Raw genomic sequence first — 23,551 nt, forward strand, 5'->3', positions numbered from 1 at the left:
TTAAAATTCAGATTGGCAGATGACTGTTTCACAGAAGCCCACAATGCAAGTTCAAGACACAGAACTACAAAAAAAAGTCAAAAACGAAGTTTTGAAAATGCCTATTTATATTGCCACTACTTTTTTAAAATTGGGGGAGGGGATAGAAAGGCATGTGAGACAGAAAAAAAACCAATGGTTTAAAAGTGGAGAGTGCTTAGAGATGTAAACCGTAAAAGTTTTGCACTTCCTTTGTGCAATAAATATAGCGGAAGGAACTAGTCATGTTTTTGGACATTGGCTTGGAATCATTTACATATAGAATGTTTATTACGGCACCCAAAAGGTAGAAGTAATACAATTGGGTTCTACCGCAAGGCTTCCTTCCTACCCCCTGCTGGCTGCACATATTGCTGCAGCATACATCCAGATGAGCTTTATTGCCGTTCCACTGCAGAACCTATGATTCACTGGAGCAAACTGTATTATCAGGCCTACCATGTGTGAGTTTATTATTTAAAGTTCTTTGTTGTCGTTGTTGCTACTCATTTAGTTGCTACAATTGCTGCTGTCTGAACCCTTTAGATTGTAGTTTGAGAAATGTGTCGTGAAGAATTCAGAGCCTTCCTTCAGGCTGTGTATCTTCCCAAAGATGGTATAACATAAATTAACTGTGTTTGTAGAAATTGAGATTTATTCCTGCTTTTATAACAGAATGGCTCCATCCAAATCCTAATTTACCGTGTGTTTTAGAGGAAGCACTTAATTACACACCAAGGAGGAAGAATGGAAAAAGAACAAAGAAAAACCCCAAACCCATGAAAGTATTACAAAAGGAAAAGGAAAAGGAAAAGAATGCTTCAAAGACTGAAAACATGACAGCACAACAATTTGTAATTATATTGCTCACACTGAGGTTTTGTTTTTGTTTTTTTACCCACCTAATGTGCAAACTGTCATTCAAGTACATTCATGTCTGGTCTAGCATATATCCCCTACATTGCATTTGCATTTCTAACATGTTGTTTGTTGCCAGAACACAAAGACAACAAAACAGGCAGGGGAGGGGTATATATTGTTCAAGGATTCATTGGCAAGCTCTGACTTGCATTGATCTTGAATTCTGCATAGGGCTGGTCGTATGGGAACTGCAACAGATGTACCGCCACCTGGGCAGTGGAAAGAGTCCCGAAAACCCCAGGTATACAACCTACTAAGAAGTTCTGAACAAGCCAATCAAGGCAGGTCAATTAGGGTGAATGAGGCAGGTCAGTTAGGGTGAATGAGGCAGCTCCCCACCAACCTCAGCCTGCCCTCAACCAGACCATACCCAGCAAGTGTCCCAGAAAAACCAGGACATCCCGTTTCCCCCCGCAAGAGCACAGTGGCCATTTTGTATGCTGTGAACTCGCATGATTTTGCGCAAGATCTTGCTCCGGGGGGGAAAGGCACATTTTGGGGGTCACAATGTCATGTAACACCCCAAAACATGTTATTCTAGGCGCCATGAGAGCATGGCCCTCCAAAAAAGCACATCTTTTGGGCTCTGTGATCTCATGCGGGTCCCTTGACCCAGAGGGTGCCACTGCCTGTTAGTTTGGGGGGGGGGGGAATTAAACAAAAACTACTACAAGACAGTACAAATGAATCCTATCCTTTAACCTGGCACTGGGGGGGGGGGAGTCAGGGCCATGTGGGCTTTGCTAGAGAGAAAACCTAATTGAACTCAATAGGACTTACTTCTGAATAGACATGTTCAGGATTGCACTGAGTACAGCGGATCTCTCCTGTTATAGCCGTGTTTTCAAAGAATATCTGAGGGTCTGGGGTTTCTTTTCTTATTTCCTACCGCAGCTCTTCCCCTCAGAACAAGCCTTGGCTGCCAATCTATTATCTTCAGCAGATGGGTGGAAAGAAGAATTCTGCTTTTCCCCCTTCAAATGAAAGTCTAGAATTATCATGGTCCAAAATGTCTCTGCTGAGATACAGTTCTTGCACAATTGTGACAGCTTTTTTCCTAAGCCCACAGGCAAAAAAAAAAAAATGAATCACCCCATCGTGGACAGAGGCGTAGGAAGATCAGGTGGTACCTGGTGTGGAAAATTTCTTGTCACCCCCCACCACATTTTATTTTTTTTACTGCAAAAATGGTTTTACGTTATTTCCTATTTTCTTACAAAGGAATGTGGATTCTAAGCCTCTGATAACAAGTAGGCGACTATGGACAGATACATAAATCTACAGGATGGATTGTGTTTTGGCTTGTGTTATTTTATTTATATTTATTGTTTATTTATTTAATAAAATTAATTTTTAAAAAACCTGCAAAGTGGTTTACCAAAACAAAAAACAAAAAAAACACCACAGCATTAAAATCAAGAAAAATTAACAATCCTACTTTAAAGCATACAAAAGCTAAAATATTAAGATTAAAATTACTTCAACTTCCTAAGCATCTAGGTATGCTTGCCTAAAGAAGAATGCTTTTAGCAGGTGCCCCAAAAAAGTCTAGCAAAGGCACATGCTTTGTTGAAATTTCATCCTTCACGACATAGGAAAACGGCCAAATAAACAGCTATTTTCGTGGAGGGAGGTCAAGATATTAACTGATATGCATGAACTTTCATATGTAACTACATATGTAGTGTAGTAAGATAAGACCTTCGGAGCAGGCATTTTTTAAAAAAAGTTTTTTATGAACTGCCCTAGTGGAGCAGTAATTGTTCCTTGATAATTTGTCACACCCCCCCTCCCTGATCACACCTGGGGCGGCCCACCCACCCCCCTTTCCTACGCCCCTGATTGTGGAGCTTATCCACAAATATAATACAGGTTCTTTAAAAATCATAGTCTTATTGCCTCTTCTTGTGATTGTATCATCAGTCTTAACTGTAGCTTTCTTAAAGTCTTGGCATTTGGAGAATACATTCAGAGTGCCCATTGAATTTTTACTTTGTTACAGCTGGATTTAGATCCTTGTGTTTCCTTGAGGTATGAAGGCCTGGGAAACACAATGCAAATAGCCTAAGACTGAAAAGACTGAAATCCTATCAAAAGGGAAGATGTAACATTAGGGCGTTCCCTGCTGCAGCACCAACCTTATAAGGCAGGCTTATAGCCCTGAGGGAACCCGGGGGAACCTGCCCTAGCCCTATGTTCTTCCTGACACCACCTGCATATGGGTCACCTGGGGACTGGGTGCAGGAGCGTAGACAACAGCTAGCTGAATTCCATGTCTCTGGTTTGGCAACTTCAGCCCATCTCCCCTCCACTCTTCAAGACACCTTAAAAACCAGGAGCAAAGCCACATGGGAGGTAAAACAGCCCTTGAATGTGTGCAGAAACCAGGGCAGTCAGATGAAGTAGTTTGTTGAAAATGAGTACAGTGGTACCTCTGGTTGTGAATGGGATCCGTTCCGGAGGCCTGTTCGCAACATGAATAGAATGCAACCTGCAGTGGCACATCTGCGCATGCGCGGGTTGCGATTCGCCACTTCTGCGCATGCGCATGGCATCATTTTGCGCATCTGCGCATGCGTGCGTGAGTGGTGAAACCCGGAAGTAACCCTTTCCGGTACTTCCGGGTCGCCGTGGGACGCAACCTGAAAAAACGTATCATGAAGCTAACGTAACATGAGGTATGACTGTACAGTGGTACCTCGGGTTACATACGCTTCAGGTTACATACGCTTCAGGTTACAGACTCCGCTAACCCAGAAATAGTACCTCGGGTTAAGAACTTTGCTTCAGGATGAGAACAGAAATCTTGCTTTGGCGGCGCGGTGGCAGTGGGAGGCCCTATTAGCTAAAGTGGTGCTTCAGGTTAAGAACAGTTTCAGGTTAAGAACGGACCTCTGGAACGAATTAAGTACTTAGCCCGAGGTACCACTGTTTATGTAAAAAGAGAGAAAAACGGCAAGTTATCTTCCCTCAACATAGAAAGCCTAGAGCTTAAAAGGGATGTGGCAATACAGTGGATGAGGTGGGGACCCTTTATTTAGAGATGACTGTGCACACACGCTGGGTTCTGCCCAACTTTTGGGGAGCCAGCGTGCGCATGTGACGTCACGTGGCAGAAGGGGGCAATGGAAACCCAGCTCATAGTTCCATTGACAACTGTAGTTCATGGTGCTGTGGCGCACAGCGCAACCTGAATGGATACACAAACAAAAGAAAATAGAAGAAAGCAAAATAGAACAAAGCAAAATAGCAACCAACCAATCAGGATACAATTGCAGATTAAGCATTTTGTGGGAATGCAAGTACACCAGGGCTTCATTTGCAAGAACCACTTTGAGACAGTTTTCTTTGGTAACAATTTGCTTAGTCACGGATTGGAGCCCAGTAATTCAATTAACTGCCTCAATACAAACAAACCAACTCTTGCCAGTTTATTCGTCTATTTGTGTATGACTGGCGTTTCAATGAGACACACCATTAAACAAAAGATTGCAACTCGCAGGCCCTTGATAGCAGGTACACTGGGAAGGAGAGGAGGGGCAGAGCCAGGAACTAGTTTTCATTCCCACAGAGGTTTGAGATCTTGAGATTGGGGGGAGGGGGGTCTATGGAGGGTGACGTGCCCAAGGACCCTCTAAAACTGGGAGCTGACTCTGCTTATTTGCCTCTTCCCCAAAGTTTGGCGCTTCTTGATATCCCTCTGGTTTCATCTGTTCCCCACACCCATATTCAAGAGATGGAATTCAGTTTCAAAGTGGAAACCTGCCTTTAGTCCATTAATAACATGGCATGAATTTGGCAGAGAAAGAACACATTGGCTACTGGTAGGAAAAACTGATGGTGGGAATTTGTAGTAGAGCAATATAGCTAAAGAGAAAGCAGGGAAGGGTGACATCAAAACAGAGACCAAAATTTAGCGTCAGGACAGTAAACACTGGTGCTTTTGAAAACAAAACGGAATTCCTCCCCTCCCGCTCCCCGAAGCAAGCAGAGCTTTGCAAACTAACTTCAATATTCCATTTCAGATCTGATGAAGCCAAAGCCCAAAACAACTAATTCTCAATAAGGTCAGTGCTCAGAGAATTTGGCAAGCTCAGCAGGTTTCTCAGATATGCAATTTAAGATTCTCTTGTACAGCAGCGTCTGCATATTGGTTTCTTCCAGACTCACTTTATGCCACTTTCCAGTTTTAAGTTAGTCTGTCATACACGGCAGACTTGTGCCTACAGCATTAGGTGCATATATAAAATGTAAAGGTAAAGGACCTTGACAGTTAAGTCCAGTCGTGAACGACTCTGGGGTTGCGGCACTCATCTCGCATTACAGGCCAAGGGAGCCGGCGTTTGTTCACAGTTTTTCTGGGTCATGTGGCCAGCATGACTAAGCTGCTTCTGGCGAAACCAGAGCAGCACACGGAAATGCTGTTTACCTTCCCGTCAGAGCGGTACCTATTTATCTACATGCATTTTGATGTGCTTTCGAACTGCTAGGTGGGCTGGAGCTGGGACCGAGCAACGGGAGCTCACACCGTTACAGGGATTCGAACCGCCAACCTTCCGATCGGAAAGCCCAAGGCTCAGTGGTTTAGACAACAGCACCACCCGCATCAGGTGCATATATGTTGTTGTCGTTTAGTCGTATCCGACTCTTCATGACCCCATGGACCAGAGCACGCCAGGCACTCCTGTCTTCCACTGCCTCCCACAGTTTGGTCAGACTCATGTTTGTAGCTTCGAGAACACTATCCAACCATCTCGTCCTCTGCTGTCCCCTTCTCGTTGTGCCCTCAATCTTTCCCAACATCAGGGTCTTTTCCAGGGAGTCTTCTCTTCTCATGAGGTGGCCAAAGTATTGGAGCCTCAGCTTCAGGATCTGTCCTTCCAGTGAGCACTCAGGGCTGATTTCCTTCAGAATGGATGGGTTTGATCTTCTTGCAGTCCATGGGACTCTCAAGAGTCTCCTCCAGCATCATAATTCAAAAGCATCAATTCTTCGGCGATCAGCCTTCTTTATGGTCCAGCTCTCACTTCCATACATCACTACTGGAGTACTCCCCTATTACCAGCCAACCCATTCCTTTAAGATCTGCAACCCTGCTCATAGTTCCATTGACAACTGTAATTCATGGTGTGGTGGCACACCACCATGGCACCCTGGATATGAAACTAGATATAAGATTTGGTTGTCCCCAGAGATAGAGGTTGTGAAAAAAGTAAAATATTTGGGGATTTGGTTAACACCCCAAAATATTGACCTGTTCCAGAATAATTATGTACCGGTTTGGAAGGAAATAAAGAAAGATCTAGAGGTGTGGGGCAGAATGAAACTGTCCTTTTGGGGCAGAATTTCCACAATAAAGATGAGTGTGCTTCCAAAGATGTTATTTTTATTTCAGACTATCCCCATTATAAAGGGGATAGGGATTTTTCAAGAGTGGCAAAAAGTGATTTCAAGGTATATCTGGCAGGGCAAGAAGCCAAGAATAAAATATTAGTTATTAACAGATGTAAAAGAAAGAGGAGGCTTCGCCCTGCCAGATATGAAACTATATTATGAAGCAGCATGTCTTTGCTGGTTAAAAGAATGGATAAAATTAGACAATAAGGAATTATTAGACCTTGAAGGTTTTGATAACAGATTTGGGTGGCATGCATATTTATGGTGTGATAAGAAGAAAATTCATAAAGGTTTTGGGAACCACATCTTCAGGAATTCGTTGATAGAGGTATGGGACAGGTACAAAAATTTACTGGAACCAAAAGTTCCACACTGGCTATCTCCGTTAGAAGATATGAGTGTAAAGAAAATTAATATGAGAGGCAATTGGATTACATATGGTGAAATGGTGATTAAAGAGGAGGGAAAATGGAAGTTAAAGCCATATGAACAAATTAAAGAACATGTATATGATTGGTTGCATTATTTACAGGTTAATGAAATGTTTAAAAAAAACATAAAAGTATGTGGATATGGAGAAAAAGATTCAAAGTTTCAAGTAGATATAATAAATAATGAATGTAAAATTCTGTCAAAAATGTATAAAATACTGTTGGAATGGAACATGAAAGATGAAGAGGTTAAATGATACAATGGGCCAAAGACTTCGGTTATAATATACAATTTGACGATTGGGAATAATTGTGGAAAGAAAATCTGAAATTTACTGCATGTACTGCGTTGAAGGAAAATGTTATGAAAATGTTTTACAGATGGTATATCACACCGGTAAAATTAGCAAAAATGTATAAGACATGTAATAAGTGTTGGAAATGTAAAGAAATAGAAGGAACGTTTTACCATATGTGGTGGGAATGTAAGAAGGTGAAAGGTTTCTGGGATGCGATTTATAATGAATTGAAAAAGATGTTAAAATTTACTTTTGTGAAGAAACCAGAAGCCTTTCTTTTAGGAATTACAGGGAAAGAAATAAGAAGAAAAGACTGTAAACCCTTTCAGTATGCAGTTACAGCGGCAAGGATTTTATTGGCTCAAATATGGAAACAAGAGGAATTACCGACAATAGAAGAATGGAGATTGAAATTGACAGACTATGCAGAACTGGACAAATTAACTGGGAAAATCAGATATGCCCGAGACCAAAGGTACATCGAAGACTGGAGAAAGTTTGTAGAGTATCTGAAAAATGTATGCGATATACAAACAACGCTAGTGGGGTTTCGAGAGGCGCTGTAAAAACTGAGAGATATTGTCAAAAAAGAAATAGAGGGGAGAGGGAAGACAAACGGCAATATGTGTAAAGGGAATGCGTAATTAAGAGATAAACATGGATGATTGCCAGGGAAGCTGAAGGAAGTCCAAAAGAGATGTTTTGTTACAATTTGGTTAAAAATGTATAAATGTATTGGAAAATTAATAAAAATGTATATATATAAAAAAAAGATTTGGTTGTCCCCCGTTCTGTCTGCTTTTAGGAATCAGATTAAGATACATTTATTTCTTTTCTCGGGTATATGGAATTGACTAAGGCATGTTTTGGAGGAGAGTAGTGAAAGCCCTCTTCAACAGTTTGATCTGCTGGTAGACTTTGCTCTGAATGGAGGCAATACATTGTGCTATCAGGTGGGAAATAGAAGGCAATGATAGTGTCTTTTGTGATTCGAATTTGCTTCTTGTAAATTTTTGGCCCTAGACAGTATTCATGAAGTAGGTGGATGATGTGCAAACTCAAGCACAAGAGTGCTTCCTCTCCCTTGCCTCCCCTCCCTGGCATTTCTGTGCCTCTTCATTTAATTACCCAATTTGTGTTTTTGTCAAGAGCATTTTACTCTTCGTGAATATTAACAGAAGCGGAAAGGTTCCCATGCAGCCAATTGCTTTAATTCCTCCATACTAGTTTCTCTTGCCTTGTCCTAATATGTATCAATCTTTAACAGGGCACTGAGCAGGGCACAAATTGACTGTGGCATCCTATTGTTTTGATGTGGTCCTAAAGCCAAGGTTAGGATCTGGGGATTACCCACAACCCTATGAATCCTTTCCCCGATGCTGTTTACTCTTGCCATGGGTCTCTCGTGTATTCCAGAGCTTTGAGAGCCAATGAAAGTTTTGTGGGTAAGTTGCTCACGTTTCCTTTGGGCGGGGGGTAGGAATTGCAAAATCTGGAGCCAGGACTGACTTTGCTTGTGCATATATCAGCTGATCTAACTCTGTGACTGCAAATGCTGAACCCGGGGGAACAATGGTGCCCTTGAGGATTTCCTCTGGTGCCCATGAGGTTTCTGAGCCCCCAACCAATTTATTTCGCCCTTTGCCATGAGATGGCACAGTAGATAATTTGGCCCTTTTTGAAAAACATATACAGGTAGAGTTGAAGGAGGAAGTTGGGAAAGGGACATCATTTCCCACTTCCTTTTTCATCTCTATGTGCTTTTCAAGGCTTACTGGCTCTGGCAGGCACCTGAACAGAAAGTGGAGCAACTATGAGAGTAAATGAAAAAAGAGTAGGAGAGCAGGAGTGAAACTAGGGGGGAATTTACACACATATAAAAAAAGTTCTGAAAATTCTTTTTTTAAGCATTTAAAAAAATACATTGAATTTTCCATAAGGCTCACCATCATCATCTAGTGTCACATTGTATTGTTGTTTAGTCGTTTAGTCGTGTCCAACTCTTCGTGACCCCATGGACCAGAGCATGCCAGGCACTCCTGTCTTCCACTGCCTCCCGCAGTTTGGTCAGACTCATGTTTGTAGCTTCGAGAATGCTGTCTAGCCTTCTCGTCCTCTGTCGTCCCCTTCTCCTTGTGCCCTCCATCTTTCCCAACATCAGGGTCTTTTCCAGGGAGTCTTCTCTTCTCATGAGGTGGCCAAAGTATTGGAGCCTCAGCTTCAGGATCTGTCCTTCCAGTGAGCACTCAGGGCTGATTTCCTTAAGAATGGATACGTTTGATCTTCTTGCAGTCCATGGGACTCTCAAGAGTCTCCTCCAGCACCACAGTTCAAAAGCATCAATTCTTCAGCGAACAGCCTTCTTTATGGTCCAGTCACATTGTATATTGCACCTAAAACACACTTAAAACATTTTATTTGCAGCTGTATAGCTGGGTCCTAGCTCTCCAAGACAAAGAGAGCTGGGAAAAGAAATGCTTTAAGCAGGTGTTCTTACACACGGGCCCAGAATTTCCTTTGCCCTTTGGTGCAGTCATCTTGGTTGGTTTGAGGCAGATTGAGGTGGCCACCTCAGGGAGTGTATAATGAAGCAAAATGTCTCGAGCAGTTTCTGGGTTGGTGCAATGCTTTTGGCACTTATAACAGGGCAAAGAGTGACACCCAAACTGAGAGTGGCACTTCTTAGCATTTAGGGATGTTCACACATTGCATTCAACAAGTGCATGGGATATTCAATGAGTCTACAGCCTGTGTACCCCATATCTGAGCTGTACAAATCAGCAAGCTCTCTTTCACTCAAACACTTGTGCATATGCTAAATGGTCTCTTAACAGCAAGCCATGGCTGGATGGCATTATTTAGCTTTCAATGACAGCTATTTTGACAGCAACAACAGTTCGGTGTTATCTGTGAACAAGGCTATTTTTGAAGTGTCCACACAAGCCTAGCTTCACAATCTTAAGGTCTAGTTCTGTAGATGCTTAATTTTTCACTGAACACCTAATTCGGCATCCACATGAGACAAATAGACACAGCCTTTTCTACTAATGGCAGTATTTTACTCATTCTACAGCAGGCTTCAACCTCATCATTTGCAGCAATGGGTACAAGTACAACTTCTGTCTCTTTAGTGTGATATATTCTTTTTTTAAAAACCTCGTTAGGCTTCTATGCCCCGAATTTATCCCTGTAAGAAATATTGATTCACTGCCTCTCTTGTATTCATCATTCAGTGATTACCCAGAAAGACAGATTGTGACTCTGTGCTGTTCCTCTACAATCAAGCCTAGGCAGGCTTTTCTCCATCAGAATCCTCAGCCAGAACTTGTCCACATAAACTCGATATCGAAATTTTGCAGGCCTGGGCTGTGACGCAACATGATCCCTCACCATTTCCAAGCTAACACTGGTCCTGGCTTGTTTTTCTGCTGTATTGCGGCCTATTTGCGTCCTTGGAGGGATGAAGTTTCAGTAAAACAAACTAACCTTCCAGGCAGCTCTAGACTCGAGAGAACATTGTTGCGACTGGAGTGGTATACGACAGAAACGTTATTAATGGAGGCAAGTGGATAGAAGCAGACGTGAGCCAAGATCTTTGCACTGCAGGTTTTAATAGCCAAAATGACTAATCTACTGTTAATGATTTGGAAAAGCACAGATGTCCATGGTTGTGTACCAGCCTGTGGACACCGTTTGCACAAGCAGAAGCTTAATCTCAGAAAATAAATATGGGCAAAGGGAGCTAGTCCTGCTTGCCCATTAAGGGATTATTTGCATAACCACCATCTGGAATTTAAGTACTTTTCTTTCTGTCTCTCCAGCAAATAATGTGCACAAAGACCCTTTTTCCCCATTGTGCTCAGTGGAGATTCCTCAAAGTAGGCACCTGCTTTTTTCTGATTGAAGAGTCATGGGCATCATGATCTTTATTTATTTATTGGTCTAAGCACCATTCCTGAACACATCCCTTTATGCTCTGTTTCTCCCCCCCCCCCCCATTGCTTTCATTATTAGAAGGTCTGTGATCCTGAACTCACTGACGTCAGAGGGAGCACAGATTTGGCACAGATTTGGGTGGGAACTGAACTGGCCGAATCACCAGCAGGGGAGGGGGGGAATAACAGGCTTTTAGAAAGCCCCATTCCTAATGCACAATAAACTATCCCCCGTAGTCAACAGTTTTGTTTCAAACGCAAGGATAACTCCTGAAACATTTGCTTGTGGAAACAGTCCCATGGAAATCAGAGCAATTGATGACACTGTGTGGCATTTCGGGGCGAAGAGCTCTCTCTGTAATCAGTTTGCAAGACTGCAGATACAATCAAGCAGCGTTTAATAACATCTAGTTACAATAGCAGAAGCTGCTTTGCTCAGTAACAATGAATTGACAGAACAGGAAACATTCAACCATACACTCAAACATAGCGGAGTGTCCTTAATAACTAACATGAAAGTTAAATTCTGTTCTCGCTCTTGCACCAGGACCATTCACTCAGTTTTATTTAACTTACATCTTTCATTGGAATGTGTATATGTTTAGTTTCTCTGAAATTGGAAAATATCTAATTTGCTATGGTTATGCTCATGGATTGCATCAAGTCACTCAGGGATGCAATGCAGACAAATACAATTTACAGGTACAGACATACCTTGGAAGTCGAACAGAATCCGTTCTGGAAGTCCGTTTGACTTCCAAAACTAAAGCGCAGTTTCTGATTGGCTGCAGGAAGCTCTTGCACCCAATCAGAAGCTGCGGAAGCCCCGTCGGACGTTCGGCTTCCAAAAATAGTTCACAAACCGGAACAGTCACTTCCAGGTTTCTGGTGTTTGGGAGCCAAAACGTTCGGGAACTAAGCTGTTCCAAAACCAAGGTATGACACTTTATCTATTTCTGGCCATTTTTGTACCTTTCATATATAAAGACAACAGGCTGTACTCCTGCTCATCCCATTCACCAACTGACTGCCATTCCCCCAGCCGTAACTCTAGAGAGCTTTTCTCCCCATCCCATTTCTGAAGCCACTGCACTCTTCTGTTCTGCAGCTCAGTTTTGCCCCCCCCCCCGTTTTCACTTTCCCCCGTATTTCCATGCCTGCCCCTCCTTTTGTGCAAACCCGCCCCCCCTTGCACACAAACCACACATGGTAACCTCCTGCATGTTGTTCCTCCCACACATTGTAACTGTCACACACACTCTTGTCCTCTTCCTCCCACGCATGTAGCCACTATTTGGTGTCCCATTCTTCAGACCCTTTCATGCCCCTGCTTTCATCTTCAAAGGTTAATTTGCGAGATACATTTCCCCCCCTGATATTTGCATTGCACTGTTCAGAACTGGAATTGTTAGCTTTATTTTGCTTTTCATTTTAGCTTTGGTGTTGTATATAGCAAAAACTATAACTAGACACAAATGACTTACCCCAAAAAAATTCACCAAAGGATCCAAAATTACTAGGTGAATCACTGGAGGAAAGTAGAATGAAGCGTATGAGTTTATCTTCCAGCCTTCAATTACTGGGACTTAGAAGTTCAATACTTTAAGAACAAAAGAAAACAAGATACACATATATAACAATCATAATTGGAGTCTATTGATCCCCATGTTAGGTGCTTTCATAAAATGCTTTGTGCAAGCAATACATGGGAACTAATAACACAAACTCCATTCTAGGAAATTTGACTTAGTCTATTTTGAAGTGTATACAGTGCATTTGATTTACTGCATCTTAGCTAGGATAATGACATGGTTTAATTAATGTTATCTGCAGTTAGGGGGAAACCAAGAAAGCAAGTGAAACACAAATTACTCGTGTGATCTGTTACATCCACCCTTTCATTTGTACCATATAGCCATCTTTCAAATGTTTATAATTGAGCATTGTAGTCATGGAAGATTTCAAGAGATGGACAAACTGCTGCATGGAGATTCCAGCTTAAAAAGGATGCCCCTGCATACTGATTAGGAGAAGCTGCCGGTCACACATTTTTTCATGGATACAATGATAGAATTTGTTTGTATCAGATTGTTAGGGCCCCATGATGGCAGCTAGCATCTTCCTTCACCAATCCAGTATTGTTAAACCCAAAGCAGTTTCAGTAGAAACTTGAACATGGGCCTGACAGATACACATCCAAGGACTGCCATTCTCAGTGCAAGCATGTCACAAGATCATGTTCCACACCTTTCATATGCGATCTGTCCTTCAAGCCAACACCTCTTCTCTTTAGGGACAGTGAAAATATCCTCCTGAAACAGATGAGGAGTAGTTCAAAGAAACAGTTTAACGAATAGAAAGTTTAATATAATAATAATAATAATAATAATAATAATAATAATAATAATAATTTATTTATAACCCTGCCCATCTGGCTGAGTTTCCCCAGCCACTCTGGGCAGCTCCCAATCAAGTATTAAAAACATTACAGCGTTAAATATTAAAAACTTCCCTCACAGGGCTGCCTTCAGATGTCTTTTAAAAATAGGATAGCTACTTATTTCCTTCACATCTGAAGGGAGGGTGTTCCACAGGGTGGGCGCCACTACCGAGAAGGCCCTCTGTCTGGTTCCCTGTGACCTCACTTCTTGCAATGAGGGAACCACCAGAAGGCCCTCGGCCCTGGACCTCAGTGTCCAGGCTGAACGATGGGGGTGGAGACGCTCCTTCAGGTATACAGGACCGAGGCCATTTAGGGCTTTAAAGGTCAGCACCAACACAACAAAAAGTCTCCTATAGGAAGTTGGGCCATTCATCCATCAAGCTCAGTATTGTCTATACTGGCTGGCAGCAGCTCTCCAGGGTTTCAGACAGATAACAGGTATTGGACCTTGGACCTTCCCTCTCTGGAGGCTATATATTTTTCAGGTGGCCAGACTTGTGGGTTACTGCAGGTACAAATCAATGTGGGTGTGAATCAAGTCAAAGACTGAGAATACAGCAACTGGCTGGACTAGAGCGAGGTGCGTATTAAGTTGTAAAGAAGAAGGCGATAAGTGATTTAGAGAAACCATCGGCACCAGAGTGTTTCATTCCTAAAGCTAAGGTGGAGACAGGTGTGCTATAAACATGCACTTTATTTCTTCTTTGAAGTAAAGTAATTGGCTGGAATCTTTGACAAGCTTGAAATGAGAATTGCAGCTTTCCAAACTGGTTAAATTAAGCCTCCAGCTTTATGATGGGTTTTATAAGGGCTTCATGAAGAAAATTCATTTTATGTATGGAAAATTCTTAGAAAATCACCTTTCTCTTTAAAGGTGAAAAAATAGCAACTCAACAGACGCCTAAAGTAACCCGAATCTTGATTTTGACAGATAACCCACTGAACAGTTCTGCTCCACATCAAAAGAACTAAACTCGCTATTGAAACTGATGCACTCAGTAAAAATCAGTTGTATTGTCTAATGAGTCGGCTCATGACCCATTATAGCTAATGCCCTTCCCATTATCACTTCATATAGCAGCATCTAAGGCAGCATTGCCTGAATCACATTTAAGACTATAATACACAAATCAGACCCGAATAATGATTCACAGTTATAATAGATATCCACTTTTCAATCATCTTGCTGCAGTGCTAAATCAATCTGCATATTAAGGCTTCTGTTCAAGCTTTTACAAGATGAAGCTGAAGAGCGAAAGCTATGGAGTTGTGACTGCTCAGGGCTAAGGCAGCCAAAGGACGGGACAGTGCATACAGAATGGAATCTTTCTTTTAATGCACCAAGTGACAGAACCCAGGACAAGGGGAGATGAGTCTCTTGTGCCAGAGCATTGCGGTGGGCAGGAAACCATCTGAATCCCTAATCTGTCCCGACTGCCCAATGCCAGGAACACATAGCCTAGATTTTCCCCCAACTGGGCAGAAAGCCTGGAAATGAGAGAATTTATATTGTTGTTGTTTAGTCATTTAGTCATGTCCAACTCTTCGTAACCCCATGGACCAGAGCACGCCAGGCACTCCTGTCCTCCACTGCCTCCCGCAGTTTGGTCAAACTCATGCTGGTAGCTTCGAGAACACTGTCCAACCATCTCCTCCTCTGTCGTCCCCTTCTCCTTGTGCCCTCCATGTTTCCCAACATCAGGGTCTTTTCCAGGGAGTCTTCTCTTCTCATGAGGTGGCCAAAGTATTGCAGCCTCAGCTTCACGATCTGTCCTTCCAGTGAGCATTCAGGGCTGATTTCCCTAAGAATGGATACGTTTGATATTCTTGCAGTCCATGGGACTCTCAAGAGTCTCCTCCAGCACCATAATTCAAAAGCATCAATTCTTTGGCGATCAGCCTTCTTTATGGTCCAGCTCTCACTTCCATACATCACTACTGGGAAAACCATAGCTCTAACTATACGGACCTTTGTTGGCAAGGTGATGTCTCTGCTTTTCAATAGAATTTCTATAGACTGCAGCAACTCCTGCTCCCTGGCCCTCAAACCTGCCCTGATGCTGCACCAAGTATCTAGGTGGGCACAGCTGGGTGAGACCAACTCTGCCCTGCTCACTTACCCAGGTCTCAGTGATATAGACCACACTGGCTTCCTCGGATCATGGGTGAGGAAGGTCTTACTCAGAGCTGGCCTGGCATTCAGCAACAATAGCCGCAGACCCATGGACATGTTGAGAGGACAACTGCAATTCCCCAGGTTGGATGAGGGGCTGGTACACAGCACAGTCACTAATTGTCTGTGCCATGTCCCCTTTACCCAGTCTACCCAACCTCCCACACCAAACCTTCCCTTGCCCAGAGCCATTGCGATTGGAGTTGCCCCTGTCAGTATCTTCTTCAGCTCACAGGCAGAGGTACCTGGCCTCCCCCGAGGCAATTGAGCGAGATACTGTGTGTTTACCGTCCGTCTGCGACCTCCGGCAGGCTAGGTAAACAAACCGGCGATCCTCCTCAAACGTGAGCAGGACACACCCTCCTCCTTCCTCCCTCCCTGCATTCCTTCCCAGGGAGGGGAAGAAGAGACAGACAGGAGTCCTTTCTACATGTTTTATTCCTGTCATTCAACAGTACATAGAAATGTGACTGTTCCCTTCAGACTCCATCAGAAGAGTCACAACTCCCTCCCCTGTACTTCCAGTACAGGTCAAATGACACACTGAGCTAACATCCGGTGCTCAGTACAGAGAATAGGCTCCACCTTTTCCCCAACAGTACTTCTGCAAAACCACAACATCCTGTTTTGCATTCCAGCCATCTGGAGCTGGCTTTTGCCTTGGTGCTTTTTCCCAACATCCTCCCCCAAAAGCATCAATTGGCAAAACATTATCCAGAGAAGAAAACAAACAGTTGTTATACATATAACAGTCCCCTGTTGTTTCAGTTCCACCCTTGGAACTCCCCACCACTGGTTTCACCAGTGTACCTCTCTGGTTGTCTGGCTTCCAAGGAATGAGTGCTTCTGCATTACCTTGGCTAGCTACTCTCTGTTGTGTCTTTGTCTCTGACTTAGACACTGCTTCAACCTGCTTTGAGTTGTTAACAATAGCAACACATGCAACAGCTAAGTTAGCAAACTCTTTTGAGTACCTCTTTGGTGGTACACCCTTTGTGTCTCTCTCAGACCTGCGTATGAGGTGCTGATCCTCTCTGCTCACTGGTTCAACCTCTGGACTCTGTTGAGAACCAGTAGCAATCAGTGGTTCTTCCTTCATCTGTGAAGGTCTATCCATTGTGTGAGATTTCCTCCCAATGACTGTTACAACTGAACTCTCTGAGCTATCAGTGTCATCGTCAGTACCACTGTAATCTGTGACATCAGAAAAATCATCATCATCATCTGAATTGTCACCTGTGGGAAATGTCTGTACTACCCGCTCTTGCTCTGGAGCACTCTCTAGAAACTTTGTGAGAATCACCTGACCAGATTCAGACAAAATTACTCGGTAGAGACCCTTTTCATAACCCACAAAAATGCCTCTGGCATTCTTTACTCCACCTGGAGCTTCTGTTCTCACATGAGACCCGAAAACCTTAAAGTAGGCAACAGAAGGTTTTCTATTGAACAGCTTCTCAAAAGGAGAACATCCCAACTCTGTTGAGACCTTTCTCAACCACACATGAAGATAGGACGCTAGCGATTCGGCCCAATATTCATGTGGCAAATGTGAACTTAGCAATTGCGCATTCATCCCCTTTTGCAATTCTTTGTTCACTCTAACACAGACCCCCCTGTTCCACGCTTCTTGCGAAACTGCAACTTTGTGGTCTATCCCTTTTCCATCTAGGAACTTCTGAAACTTCTGTAACAGAAAAACTTGTTTGTCATCTGTGAAAAGACAATCAATGTTAGCATCATGCATATTTTTAACCTTGTCACAAAACTCCTGAAACTTTTCTAAAGTTTCTTGCGGTTTCTCCATCATATAAACCCAAGAATAATTAGTGAAACAATCCACACACACAAGGTAAAATCGTGCACCGCCTCTAGATGGTTCTAGAGGACCAATCACATCAGCATACACCCGCTGAAATGCTCTGTCGACCTTCTTCGTCACCTTCCTGGTGCTCACACTGGTCACACCTGCAAGAGAGATTTCGTTAGAAACAGAAGAATTACATTTCATGTAATCACTTTGATCAAAAGTCAACAAATACAGTCCATCTTTCTCTCTGGCAGTAAGAAACAGTTCTCCATCTTTGTAGATCTTGCAGCTTTTAGCATCATAGGACAGTTTCAGTCCTTTCTTTGCAATCTGCGACACGCTCAGCAGATTAAATCTCAGTTCTGGAACCAGGTAAACATCATTTATAGTCAAGTTCAGACTCTCAAGATACACAGTCCCAATTCCGGTCGCTTCCAACTCCTGACCGTTGGGCTGTTTCACAGTGAAGCTTTGCTTCCTTAACGTCGAAAATAGTCCTCTGTGCGGGCACATATGAACCGTTGAGCCCGTGTCAATTATGAACGAGTTCCCAACATCTGGCGTGGTTCCTTTCACCATCATAGCCTTTGCAGGTTTCACCTGGCACTTGGAACGGCTTTTGCCTGACGCCTCAGGCTTCGTAGAGCTGCTCTTTGCTCCTCTTGACTGGCGCGGCTTCTTACAGTTTCGCTGTAGATGCCCAGCCTGTCCACAATTGTAGCATCGGACAGCACTCAATGCTACTCCATGCTTCCCAGTAGCATCATCAGTGGGGAGATTTGAACTCTGTTCTTCCCTCCCCCTGTCAGCAACACCCATTGCTCCTTGTTCAGGAACACCAACAGTTCCAACAGCCACAGTTCCTGCACTCTCCCCTCTGGGGTCAAAGCTCTCCTCAGCTTTCGTTGAGCTCTTAGGAACTTGGCCAGCATCATCTTGGCTCACCCCTTCTGGGGTAGTTATTCATCCAGACCCTGATGAATAACTGTCTCTGGTCAGGGGAGATGGGTAAGGCAAAACTCCCCCCTTCTTGGCATCCATTTTGAATCCAAGCCTCTCTCACTTTCAAACAAGCTGTAAAATCCAACAGTTGTTTTTTTTCTTTCTCAGGCAGGCAAAACTGCAAGTTGTTTACGGTCTTTTGCACCTGGCAGCTAAACTCTGGCTGCTATTGAAAGTCCCTTCCAAGGGCACGTAAACTTTGTAGCCAAAACATTCTCCGGTTTTGTTTCGCTTTTCTCAAGCTTCATAATCACAGTCCAGCCCCTTTGCCAGTAACTTTCCGTTACCTAGCAACAATGCATTTCAATGGGACTTCTTATCTTAACCACAAAAATTTGTGGAATGCAGGCCTCTTCTCCCGGAGCTGTATTTTTCCAAAACGCAGCTCCCCGTGAACCAGTGAATTAATCCTTCTGCGTTCACACTTTTAGCCCGAAATGCAGCAGCATACCTTGAACTCCGTTGCTTGGAAAACACCTCTTCTTTCCATCAGCTGTCTGTTGAGCCTCTGGCTTTTCTCAGACGCTTCTCTTCCTCCTTGGAGCAGAGGAGGACAATCCACCAGCCTCTCATGCAGATGTCCGATGGATCGGAACCATCCTCTGCTACCATATGTCAGTATCTTCTTCAGCTCACAGGCAGAGGTACCTGGCCTCCCCCGAGGCAATTGAGCGAGATACTGTGTGTTTACCGTCCGTCTGCGACCTCCGGCAGGCTAGGTAAACAAACCGGCGATCCTCCTCAAACGTGAGCAGGACACACCCTCCTCCTTCCTCCCTCCCTGCATTCCTTCCCAGGGAGGGGAAGAAGAGACAGACAGGAGTCCTTTCTACATGTTTTATTCCTGTCATTCAACAGTACATAGAAATGTGACTGTTCCCTTCAGACTCCATCAGAAGAGTCACAACTCCCTCCCCTGTACTTCCAGTACAGGTCAAATGACACACTGAGCTAACATCCGGTGCTCAGTACAGAGAATAGGCTCCACCTTTTCCCCAACAGTACTTCTGCAAAACCACAACATCCTGTTTTGCATTCCAGCCATCTGGAGCTGGCTTTTGCCTTGGTGCTTTTTCCCAACACTCCCTGGCACCTCTCTTCCCAGGTACAACATACGTCCCTTAATTTGAAAAACAACAAAACCCGCAAATTTAAAAATACGCAAGTTAAAATGTAGCTAAAATACATTTTAAACAATTAGGGCAATAATAACAGCATGAGAACCTCCCAACAAAAAAACCCTAAACTATACCCCAACTCATGTATGTAATAGGAATCTTCTTTGTATACACAAAAGTGCTGTGAAGGTGTTCAATGAATGTGTTCAAATATCCATCTTCCAGTAGAGGATGGAACAGGCTTGTTTGCTGTTTTTCCAGAAGGCAAGATGGCTAAACTATGAGAAATTTCCTAGTGGTAAAAGCTGGTTGACAGCAGAACAGGCTCCCTTGGAAAGTGATGGAGCCTCTTTCATTGAAGGTATTTAATCAGAGCTTGGACAATGCCACATTTGCTGTCGGGTACATTGTAGTTGCATATTGCACTGTATATCCTGCATTGAAGTTGGGCTACAGAACCCCCCAAAGTCCATTAAACACTAAAATCCTATGATTCTACATGTAGGTCAAGGTGTTCCACCAGCCCATTCATTGAATGTGCTGCTTTTCAAATACCTCAGAAGGGATATAGCTTCTATCATGTATGAACAAGACCAAATTAGGAATGGTGCAGTTGTAGCAATTGCACCAGTGCCCTGCCTGCAAAGGGGCCCAGACCCTGAGCTTTCCTTTCTTTTTAAAAATGTAGGTCAGTAAATCCCAATTTGCAGCCATATTACGCCTCCTATATCTTCCCAACAGCCATGTGTGGTTGGTTAGACTGGTGGTGACTGGCCCAAGTCAGAAAGTGAGAAAAAGAATAATGATAAGTTAAAGGTGTTTACAATGTGAAACAAAACATGCTTGGAGTATTTTTATTTTGTTTATCAAGGCTGGCAAAATGTATTGTGTGGGCATGTGCTTTGCTGACAGTTGTGAAACCCCACAGGCTCCTTGTATATTTTGTGGACCTTAAACGTTTATGCCATCATCGTTGTTTTAAGTCTTTAAGATACCGCAAGACAGACTTTGTGATATTTTATTTCATATGCTTCTTATGGGGCAGGGACTCTTTTTGGAATTGCACCAGGGGCCCCAACCACCTTACACATGATGCAGCCCTATATTTTCCCTTTGCTCTTGTAAATTCAACCCAAATAAGATGTGCCACTGAAGAAACATACAGAAGACAATGCATTGCACTTTGTCACATTTCTTTGAAATCAAACAATAGACAGCGAACTTGATAAATCAGGCCCTGAGCCCAGCACAAACACTTCGAGAACAGCTACTGAATTCCCTCTATTGACTTTCTGACACCTTTTATGCCACTTGGCTGAAATCATGGTGAAGATGCAGCTAAGTAAACAAGACTTTTAAAGCTCCATGTGGCTGATCATCCAACTGCAGGTTCAGGCACAGCCTTTACACATCACCAGGATACTGAAATGTACCCAACTTCATGACACATTAATTTAAATGGATGAACGAGCAACTCTATAGCCAGCCAAGGAAATGGCTTGTAGACAAGCACTGGGTTTCACAATGGAAGAAATATAATTTTAAGCACTGCTTCAGCCATGTGCAAAACTGCATTATATCTGGCTTTTCTGAAAGAATATTCCAACCACTGGGTTAGACTTTCAATTGCTTTCTATGCAGGTGGGCCATGGCTCAGTCATAGAGCATCTGCTTTGCATACACAAGGTTCCAGATTCAATCCCTGGCATCTCCAGGTAGGACCACCACCCACCACCCCCATGTGAAACCCTGGAGAGCTGCTGATAGTCAGTGCAAGCAGTACTGAATTAGGTAGATACCAGTGATCTGACTTGTTATAAGACTGCTTCCTATGTTCCTAACCACTATCCTCTGTATTTGAACAGGCAAATGAATTGCTGCATTTGTTGCCAAACCTGCATCTCAAAAGGTGTAACAAATATTATCCAAGATGGCTGAATTACAGAGCTGGTCACTTAAATTCTGTTAACTTCAGGAATGAATATCAGTGTATATACAGTACTTGCAGTATGCATAGGCTCTACGTGGGTGATTTGGGGTTACTTTCTCCCTTCCCGAGTTAAAGTGTGATGTCAATAACTCCCTGCTCCCCCCCAAAGTCATATTAACTGGGGTCCCAACAAAACATTCTATCTCTCTATTGCTTCTGACAATTAAAGCCATATGGTTCTCTAGATCTCTGTGTTTCTCTAGGTCTATGAATCTCTAAGAATGAGCACCCATCCAGGTGGGTCCTGCCCTCAAACAAGTGAAATACGAGGACAAATACGAGACAGGTAGAAAGGGAAAACTAGAAAATGGCAGTCCCACACAACAGGGCCTAAAACAGAGCCTAAATTCAGATCTTGTGTTGGGAAGCTTGGTTGCTCTTGTATGCATTCAACACCTTTTTGTTAGAAAGGTATGCTAACTTTCCCACCACTGGAGGAAAACTAGTCACTGTCGTGAGCTTTATCACCATGGAGATTGCAGAGTTAAGTGCCTCAGGGACACAACTCCAGTGACTCAAGAGTCCCCAGGCACCCATATTCAGGAGCCAGATGTCGGCAGATTCTTTGTCACTGACACACAAGTTTACAGAATGAATACTATCAGTCTCTCTCACAATTCACCTAGAGCTGCTTGGAGAATCATGGGCAGGTAATCCTTCAGTTACAGATTACTGAGGTCCATGCAAAGAGAGGGGGGAACCTTAAACTGTTGTCCCCCACAGGGAGACGAGGTGACTAGCTGCTGGAGGAGGTGAGGGCAGAAGGTGAAGAAGAGCTGTGAGTGGAGGGGGACCCTTTACCCATCCTTTGGACCCCCTGGGAAACTCAACAAACCTGCTGCACCTGGAACTGGGTGTGGAGAGTACAGCTGAATGGGGCACAGCTGTGGGAAGCCTGAGGAAGTGCCATCCACCCTGGGCCTGCCCATAAAAAGCAAGTCTAGGGTGAGAGACTAGGGTGAGGTCTGCTGCTTGCAGAAACTCTTCTCATTGAAAGATGTTTGTGGATGAACTGAGAGTTTGTTTGGACCCTGAGTGAGAACCTGGAGTCTGAGAGGGAGGACGTGTCAGAAGGAAAATGAACTGATATCAATTTATATTTTTATGTACTAATAACTTTGTGTTAATGTAACATTTTTCTATGTAACTGTGTATTTTTGTAATACTTTGCTTCAGTTGTCTATTGTCGCTGCCTTTGTACACTGCTTAGAGATATTTTTAATGATATAGAGATTAAATAATCAATGGTCTTTGGAAAGAAGAGGTGATGCTTCTCTTGGCTCAAAAGTCATTTGCTGACACAGCAGCCAGCCTTGGGTGCCATACACTGTATTTGTATTTAAGCACTCTTTAACAGTCATGCCTTCTCCCAGTGCACAGATTCCCCACTGGGAATTGTAGTTTGCTTTTCACAGAGCTACAGTCCCCAGCACCCTTAACAAACCTCAGTTCACAGGGTTCTTACAGGGGAAAGTCATGACTGTTAAAGTGGTTGGCTGAGGAAGGGACCTTTATTCCAGCCATCCAGTTAGCCCCACACACAAACACACAAACAACAACCTAACCTTTCTTCTAATCTCGCATGTTATGTACTGAAGTTCTCACCCTGGGCCAGCAGGGGGATACTGTAGATAGTTGTGCAAATAAGGGGTCGAAAGTGACGTTCAGTGATTGGATAGTTTTAGAAAACTGTTACAGTTACATTGTACTGGAGCTCTATATAAGCAGGCTGACTGAACCCTTCAGTTCAGTTCTGTCCTGGCCTGTGAATAAACAAGAGCTGTTTGGAGAATCACTGTGTCGTCTGATATCTTCCCCCACAACTTAACATCGCACATGATTAGTGGTGATTCTCACAGAAGATTGTGCTTGAAATACAGCATCAAGAATTGGGTTATAGCTTCTTCCTGGATGCCTTTCGGAGACCTTTAGAGCAAACATGAAATCGAAGGAGAAGTGTGAATTGTTCCAGTGTGGAATATTGTCTTTCAGTTTTGTTATGCATGAAGGCTGG

The 23,551-nt window shown here is 43.4% G+C and overlaps 1 long non-coding RNA gene across 10 annotated transcripts in view; it reads right to left on the reverse strand.

The window, feature by feature from the left end:
* The window catches only part of LOC308478508, a 72,166-nt gene that overhangs the window by 42,248 nt on the left and 6,367 nt on the right, over positions 1-23,551 (reverse strand). For 7 of the 10 annotated variants that reach the window (XR_013987082.1, XR_013987083.1, XR_013987084.1 and 4 more), the window contains exons 2-3: positions 13,249-13,313; positions 12,486-12,529 (exon numbers count right to left, since the gene is read on the reverse strand). This is a non-coding gene — a long non-coding RNA (uncharacterized lncRNA). Of the gene's footprint in view, positions 1-12,485; positions 12,602-13,248; positions 13,314-23,551 lie in introns of all 10 variants that reach the window. The other 3 variants (XR_013987088.1, XR_013987089.1, XR_013987087.1) reach the window with 2 other exon arrangements.

The sequence above is a fragment of the Podarcis pityusensis genome, assembly GCF_964106645.2.
Source record: "Podarcis pityusensis genome assembly, chromosome: 5".
Lineage (NCBI taxonomy): Eukaryota > Metazoa > Chordata > Lepidosauria > Squamata > Lacertidae > Podarcis > Podarcis pityusensis.